This window comes from Lactuca saligna, chromosome 8 (assembly GCF_052625555.1).
Source record: "Lactuca saligna cultivar CGN05327 chromosome 8, ASM5262555v1, whole genome shotgun sequence".
Lineage (NCBI taxonomy): Eukaryota > Viridiplantae > Streptophyta > Magnoliopsida > Asterales > Asteraceae > Lactuca > Lactuca saligna.
The window spans coordinates 138,488,145-138,497,580 of record NC_136424.1 but is presented as its reverse complement, the minus strand read 5'-3'; positions in this window follow the sequence as shown (position 1 = coordinate 138,497,580).

Sequence of the window (9,436 nt, the reverse complement as noted above, 5' to 3'; positions counted from 1 at the left end):
AGGAGTGTCATGCATTCCTAGTTCATGTAATCATCGAGAAACAGGAAGTTAATGACCTCGAGAGCATTCCCGAAGTCTGCAACTTTTCTGATGTCTTTTCTGAAGAGCTCCCGAGAATTCCTCCCGAATGTCGAGTCGAGTTTCGCATCGACCTAATTCCTGGAGCAAATCCTGTAGCTAAGTCCCCATATCGCTTAGCCTCAGCAGTAATGCAGGAGATATCCAGTCAGCTTAATGAGCTGCTCGACAAAGGGTTCATCAGACCGTGTTCCCCACCTTGGAGAAAACAGTTACTTCTCGAAGATAGACCTTAGATCAGGGTACCATCAGCTTCAAGTTCACGAGAATGATGTTTCCAAGACAGCATTCAGGACTCGATATGGACACTACGAGTTTGTAGTGATCCCCTTCGGTCTAGCCAATACACCAGTTGTATTCATGGGCCTGATGAACCGGGTGTGTCGTCCTTTTCTGGACAAGTTCGTCATTGTGTTCGTTGACGACATACTTGTCTATTCCCGAAGCGAAGAAGATCACAAACAACACTTGAGGTTAGTGTTGGAAACTCTTAGAACAGAGAAGCTGTACGCGAAATTCTCCAAATTCGAATTTTGGATTCGGAAGGTAGCTTTCCTTGGTCATGTGGTAAGCGAGGAGGGTATACACGTGGACCCGTCCAAAATTAAGGCGATATAGAATTAGTCGGCACCAAACACACCCACAGAAATCTGTCAATTCTTGGGTCTCGCCGGCTACTATCATAGATTCATCCAGAATTTTTCTAGAATCGCCAAACCCCTTACCACTCTGACGGAGAAAGGCCAATGTGGTAGTGGATGTCCTTAGCCAAAAGGAGAATTCAAGTTGCAAAGTGAAGACACTGTCAATGACCATCCAGTCCCATTTATATATCCTGTCTTCCACGTCTCTATTCTTAAGAAGTGCCTATCCGATGAAACCCTAGTAATCCCTTTGAGGAGACTGAGATCAACGAAAGTTTGGAATTCATGGAAAAGCCAATCGAAATCATAGATCAAGAGATTAAACGTACGAAACAAAGTCGCATCTCGATAGTGAAGGTTCGCTGGAATGCCAAGCAGGGACCTGAGTTCACTTGGGAGCGCGAAGACTCGATGAAACAGAAATATCCGCATCTCTTTCAAATTCCATGATTTGTATCTAAATTCTAAATTTCGGGACGAAGTTCTCTTTAACGGGGGGATAATGTGACAATCCGAAAACTTTCCGTCACTGCAAGCCATGTCTGTCAGTAAAACCATTGCCTTCCAATTTTTCCGTTAACTTTTGGTTTAAATTAATTAAATTGGGACTTCTTATTTTGACATCATAAGTGTCGGAACACAATGAAAACACGTGAAAACATCCCAAATGTTTATTTGAAAGTTTTATAGTTTCGACCACGTTGGGTTACGACAAGTTAATCGGGTACAACCAAAAGCCCAGTTTAACGTCGGTATCGGGTAGATTTCCACCGAGCCTCAAACTCAAACCATATATAAAGTTGAGTGGGCTTCATTTGAAGCTTTTTCACTCAATCTCTCTCTACTCTCTCTCTCTACAAACTCAATCTTTGATCCAAATCACCCCTTTCAAGCTCCAATTTGGTATATAATCCATCCTAGCTCATAGTATAGCTTGTTTATCATTCAAATTCGTGTTTAAATCATGAAATTGGACCAAGAACATGTGTTTATGGCCCAGGAACAGCCCCAAGCCGCAAACACACATAAATGGGGTTTTGGAGCCCCAAAACCCTTCCAAACCACTTCTGGAGCTTAGATATGACTTAGGGGCTTACAAAACTGGACATAGAACACAAAAACCTTTTCATTTGAGGGGTAAACATGAGTTTATGGACCAAGAACATGCTTGGACCATAAACATCCTTTCTTAGGCCGCAAACACCTTTTAAGGTGTTAAAATACCCCTTAAACACCTCCTAAGCCTTGGAATAAAGTCTAGAATCATCCACCATTATGTTAGGGACCTTAAACATGCAAGAAACCATCCTATTTGGAGATTATGGTCGTGAACCCCCCAAGGAATGGTTCCTGGGCCGTATACTCCTTTGTGGTGGTCAAATGGTTCCCTAACTTCCTTCCATGGCTTGTACTTTGGACTAGAAACACTAGTACTTAACCTAGGACCACCAAAATACACAAGGAGAAGGTACTTGAGAGTTTACGGCTGTAAACTCCTAGTTTACTGCCGTAAACTCCTTAAATGGTCCATATGTTGATCAAGTCCGCTTCCAATGCGTTAAAACTGAGCCTAGCATCACCCCACAAGTGTTGTAAGACCATTTAGCAATCAAGAACCCACCAACCATGAGTTTACGGCCATAAACTCATGGGGATATGGTCTTATGGCCATAATCTCCATTAGGAGTTTACTCTTGAAGATCAAACTCCATATCTAGGCCCTACACACCCTTAGATGCTACCCGGGTCACTCCTAACACTTGAAATAAAGTGTTTTCGCATCTCAGAGTGTACTGTCTTATCTAATTAGTAATTCAAACTCTAATTAGATACAATTATGTATCTCTTCATATTACATAGGAACCTCGCATGTTTCAAGCCCCGAACTGACACTTAGCATCCAAACGACACATTTCTCGTCCGGTGAGTTCATACCCCTACACTTTTTTCGTGTTTTCAATGTTTTCAAGGGGGAATACAAGCAAAAGTACAAGAATATCTTGTACTCAAACTTATTATTTCGATTGTAATGTTTCATTTTCCATATTCTTTTAACACTGGAAACCGTTTTAATCAACCATTTGACTTGCATGGTTAGTTTTTCAACCTAATTGTAAATCTCATTATAAAATATTATAATTTATGTTATATTTTATAATTTACGAAGGATTCATGCTAATCATAGACAAGGATTATTACTAATAAAATATGCCTTTGGATGGCACCAGAACTTCGAAAATACAGCTAATGTACGTCTTTGAGTGTCACCAGAGTTTCGAAAATAAGTATAAAACACGCCTTTGGATGGAACCAGAACTTTGAAAATACAGGTAATGTACGTCTTTGACTGTCACCAGAGTTTCAAAAATAAGTCTAAAACACGCCTTTGGATGTAACCAGAACTTCCAAAATACAGCTAGTGTACGTCCCAGAGTGTCACCAGAGTTTCGAAAATACGCCTAAAATACGCCTTTGGATGTCACCAGAACTTCGAAAATACAGCTAGTGTACGTCTCTGAGTGTCACCAAAGTTTCAAAATTTCATCCATTAGTATATTCCTCTGAGCGAAATTAGAGTTTCGAAAATAAAATTTTTGTTAAGTATAGTAGACATTTGACATTCGCATATAGGATATCCAGGCTTTCAGAATACTTATCTTAATACTACAAGTATGGTAGATACTAGTACATTGCATTCTGAACTAATAACCAACCACCAAATTTTAAGGAAGATAAGGGTTTTTCTTGGGATAACAAACTGTTCTTAACTAGATTGTGTAACAAACGGATAACCAAATATTACTTATAAGAAAATATGGGATTTTCTCGGATAACAACTGTTTCAGAAAACTAAAGGAAACTTGTTATTTTTCAGAAAACAAATCGCTTATGAACTCACCAGCTTTATGCTGATTTCAAACTTCTTGTATTCTTAGGTTCACATTAGATAGGTACCCCACGATCTTTTGGAGAAGACGGAGCGCATCGAAGTCTCGTCTGTATTTTTGTTTAAATGATGTATACGTATAAAAATTTGTATCACTTGTTTTCAAACAAAAGTAAATATTTCTATGTAATGTAATGGTTATGTTTACTATGCTTGCTATGTACGTTGGTTGTGATACTTAACATGACGTCCTCCGCCCCGGAACGTTTCCGCCATCGGTTTCGGGGTGTGACAAAAATGTTCCTAATACGATTACTAATAGGTACAAATTTGCCACTGGAAATTTCTACAATTAGGGCATTATCAAGATTTTCTACAGGTAATGCTAGTTTCCCACCAAATTTACATGACACAAAGGAGTAGTTGGCTCTGGAATCAAATAGTATATTGGTAGGAAAACCATTTACAAGAAAGGTACCTGAAGCGACGTCTGCTGCCTCCTTTGCAGCCTCGAGCATCATCTGGAAGGGTCTTACCTTCGGCTTTGGTGGTATGTTTGGTCTTCCTGCCTCCTTCTTCTTCGCGCAATCCTTTGAAATGTGCCCCTCCACATTGCACTCATAACAGACCTTCTTAGTGAACGTGCATTCATTGGCATAGTGCCCAGGCTTTCCGCACTTGAAGCAAATGACCCCTTCGTCACAATTCCCAGAGTGATTCTTCTTGCACTTGTCACCCCACTTCACTTCTGATCCTCCTCCTCTCGAACCAGATTCCGAGAATTTACACTTCTTTCCGGACCTCGAGGATCCGTCAAACTTCCTTTTCTCTCCCACCTCCACTCTCTCCAGACCCTTTTCTCGTATCTGGGTCTCCACATTCTTAGCAGCCCAGATGGCGGCTTTCAGAGTGGTAGTTTGCTTAACCATTGGACCGAAGTCCGCTGGTAATCCGAGGGCAAATTTGTTAACCTTGGAGAGTTCAGTTGGGACGAGGTGAGGAACAAGCTTCATTTTCTCCCTAAAGCTTGCAGCGTCTTCAGTAACACTCATTCTTCCATTCTTCAAATTATGGAATTCGTTGTTGATCTCCAGAAGATCCTGCTCAGAGCAGTATTGCATCTTCAACTGTACCAGAAATCCTCCCACGGCATCTTGCTTGCTTTACCTTTGGGCATTGAATCAGCTAGTAGCTTCCACCATCTTAGTACTCCAGATTTCAACACAGGAACCGCGAGAGCGGTCTTCTGCCTGTTGCTACACTTGCAACTCTCAAACATCGTCTCCATCTCAGAGATCCAGTTCATGACTTCCACCGGCGTCGGGATTTCAGATAGACTCGGTGGTTTGGATGCCATGAAATCCTTGTATTTGCATCCACGTCCGTCATTTCCTCCATCCTAGTGGTTTTGCCTAACTATCGGTAGGTTGACTTGACCAACAGTCCCACTGTAGTTTCCCTCCTCATTCTGCCCTTCATTCAACTCGGGCTGTTCGATCTGTATGGTCGCTTCTTCTCGATTTTGCTAGAGCAAACGCCTGGTTTCCTCCAATTGATGATCCAACATCACCTGGATCATCGCTTGCACTCAGGTCATCGTTATTGGCCAGACACCAGCTTCCACAACTGGTATTTGCTCAACCACTGGGGGTCGGTTTCTATTCCCATTTGCATTCACGTTTTTGCTACGGGTCCTTGCCATCTTGATCTATACACCGAATAAGGTGAATTTAGATCTTTATTTAGGACTGATGTTCAAGTCATTCTTATCTCTCTGAAACGTTTACATGCTAATTATAATATCGTAGTCGTACGTTTAGAATCCTAAACACATAAGGTTTCCAGATCCGATCAGCAACAGACCATAGATCCGAACAAATAACAACATATAAGGCATAAACATTTAGCACATAAAAGCATTTTAGGCATAATTCCTAAAATAAGCTAGTGCTCACACCTCACAATCATCGCTTAGCATTCTAAGTTTAAGTCTAGAAATCCTACAAATTCCTAGTTCGCTTAAACTAATGCTCTGATACCAATTGTGACATCCCCAAAATCACTGCTAGAAAAGACCGGTTTGGTTTATACGTTATTTCAAAATCAGAGTAACCTTTTAATAAAAGAGTTGCGGAATTTGTCCCAAAACAATAATATGATAAAGATTTATCAAAAGCATTTCCTTATAAATGTATTTCATTAAGAGAATCGGGATGTCATGTTCGATACAGTACATAAGTATAAACAATACAATATAAGCCTTACTACATTATTTCATATCTACAGGCCTATCTCTGTAATCCCTCATCCAAACACCACATCTATGCTCATGCGCCACTACCTGTAATACAAGAAACTGAGTGGGTCAGGCTTGGGAGCCTGGTGAGCACATAGGGTTTTCAACCCACAATAAATAAGTTTATTAATTTCATCAACCAACAATAACCCGATGACCCGTTCCCGTTATCCTCACATTACGTCCCTAAAAACTTATCATAGTGGACCTATCCTAAGGATCATCATCGAGATGGACACTACTGCTAATGGGGTTCCTCAGCAATAAATGTCCCAAAGGCAACCATGAGGGGGATGGAGTACACTGGTGAACACATCGTTCACAACACCTACAGGTTGCGAGCCTGCCAGCGTTCCACTGGACTGTCTAGAAGAGTCCGTGGTCGCCATCTATACTCCACAAGATGACTGGATCAATGACAACAACATCAAGGCCTCTCATCCTTTTATCGCACATCATCTTATTACATCTACCCATGTTTTACCCCAACATTATTGTAGATATAAAATACATATATACAGTTTAAATCATTTAAAACTTGTATAAAACATTCATCCAGCATAAATGGAAAGTATACAGAAAATATAAACACATAGCACGTAATATATAAAATACTTCATATCTGTATGTAAGATGAGAGTAACTATGCACTCACTTGAGTAGGTGGTGACTCAGCACTCGGACAGCGCTTCGATACTCTCAAAACAATTTTCCTTCGATAAAACCTAGTATCAATTCCACTACGGTTTAGTCTAACGTCAACCGTGACTAATTAATAGTCTAGCTATTATTATTATTATATAAGCGTTAAATAACACTCAATACAATTCATAATAATAGCCCAAATAATTATTTTAAGGACCTAATAACATTACTATAATTATTTGAGAGCTATATTAAAAATTGCGTAAGCGAAGCTCACTTACAACGGATTTTAAATAAAACCGGGCTTTGCTCGGAGCAGCGTTTCCGAAACCAAAAGACCCTTTTTCTTGGGGCTTCCTTAGGGTGCTAGGGGATCACCTAGGCTTAGGGGAGGGTTAAAACCCTTAGAGAGAGAAAGTTTAGAGAGAGAGATATGAGAAAGGTGTGAGAAATTCGAAAGAGTTTGGACCCCTTATATAGGCGCCAGCAGCCTCGGTTACGCTGGGCGTAGGGAGGCTACGCGGGGCGTAGTCCTCGGATAAGATTGCCAGCGTTGCACAACTGGCTCGCAACATCGGATGGATCAGACACGAAGTTACGCGGGGTGTAACTCCTTCGGATGCGGGGCGTAGCGAAATGAGGCGAGGTGGCTGCATCAGGAGCGAGCACTGATTAGCGTTGGACGGTTCAGAAAGCGCCACGTCATCAATTTTGTTCCAGACTTCGCAACTTTGGATCCAAACTTCAAAAATTCGTATCTTTTGCATACGAGCTCCGTTTTCGACGTTTTTTATATCCACGCAAAGGTGGGAACGTACTATACAACTTTCGTTTAGACTTTGTCGGCTAATTTTGACTTTATTTCAAAAGTTATATTATTAATAGGCCGGGACAGGATTGATCGGTTAAAAATTCATAACTTCTTCATTTGATGTCAGTTTTCGCCCATATTTTTCTCGCTACGCTACTCTTAACGAGATCTTCAATTCTCTTTCAGGTTGTGTCGGCTAAAAACCGCTCGATCTAATATTCAAATTTCGGGTTGTACACTGTTAATCCGAAACTTCAAAAAATCATAACTTCCTCATACGAAGTCAGATTTGGGCGTTCTTTTTATGGACGCTCTTGGTTTAATGTATTCTATGACTTTTGTTTAGATTTATAAGGTTAAATCTCGCTCTATTGTAAATTCACTATATACGCTTCCCGGTATCGTGTCGGTTCCGTCGCGAAACTTCAACGGGTCATAACTTCTTCGTTATAACTCAGATTTCGGCGTTCTTTATATCTCTGGAATCCCTGTTTCGACTACTACAAGTTTGTATAAAGATATTAGGCTTATCTCATACTTTAATTTTGACGCTTATTTTTATTCTTTATTAATTATACATTTATAATTAAATAGTAAGCGCATAATTCACATAATACTCAAATATTTCATCTTTATTACTTCAAAAAGAGTTACAATAGTTGACCTAGAATATTACATTGTCAAAAATGCTTAGCCCTGAAACTTGGGCGTTACACTCCCCAGGGTGAACATCTCGAATGAATAAACTTCTTGCCCAGCAGCTCCTACAACTAAGATGATAGCTCCAACATCTTAGGCGGTGCCAATCGGTACGGCGCCTTGGTGATAGGGGCCGCACCTGGCACTAAGTCAATCCTAAACTCAACCTGCCTCTCCAGAGGCATTCTGGGTAACTCCTCCGAAAACACATTAGCAAATTCCCTCACCATTGGGACCTTAGAAATTGAGAGCTGCTCTCTAACCCGCGTATCTACCACATACACCAAATAACCGACACACCTGTGCTGAATATACTGTCGAGCCCTGGCTACTGAACAAAACCCTGATCCCATCCTGGTGCCCTCACCATACACTACAAGTTCTCCCCCACATAGGGTTCGAACCACCACCCGCTGTCCCTCACAGTCGATCATGGCACCAAAACAGCTAAGCCAATCCATCCCTATAATCACACATAAATCCCCCATGGGGATAGAACGAAATCTATCGAGAAGGACACCCCAAAAATCTCTAACTTGCATCCCCGGTAGACCGAAGAAGCAAAAACCCCATGCTCGTTGGCGATCAAAACTCGCAACGGATACTCAAGATCATCTATCGGCATACTGAACCCTCTAGAGAAGGACTGAGATACAAACGGCCGACTCACCCCCGAGTCAAATAATACCAAAGCGGGCAAAGAATTTACTAAAAACGTACCTAATCACAGGTACAATCAATAAGCATAGCACAATACAATAACTAAGACAGAGAATAGAAACGTACTAGCAACCACATCTGGTGCTGACTTGGCCTCCTCAGCCGTGAGTTGGAAGGCGCGACCTTGAGCCTCGAGGCTCCACCTTGACTGGCATCCCTTCTCCAATCCTCGCAGCAGCTGACGCGGAACCATACACCGACTTGGCGGCGAGCTTCGAACAGTTGGTCTTCACATGACCAACCTGATGACAATGGTAACAAATCCTCATGTCTGTGGGAGGGGAGGACTGGCGGCAGTCCCTGTCATAGTGCCCCTCCTTGCCACATTTGTGGCACCCACCTCCTGCTCTAAAAACTCCCGAATGAAACTTGCCACACTTTCCACAAGTGCGGCTCTGCTGACCTCCAGACCGTGTATTAGTGGTCTTAGACCGCTTAGGCGCCGGCTGGGACTATGCCGGTGCATGATGCTACTCCTTTAGCTGCAGCTATATCTCCAACTCATGCCGCCTCGTGGCTTCCTGAAGGTCCAGGAGGGTATCACATCGTTCTGTAGACACGAACTGTCGAATATCAGTCTTGAGCATGCTCAGATAATGAGTCATCTGAGACTGCTCTGAAGCGAACTCCAGGAAAAACATAGCCCTCTCTGTGAA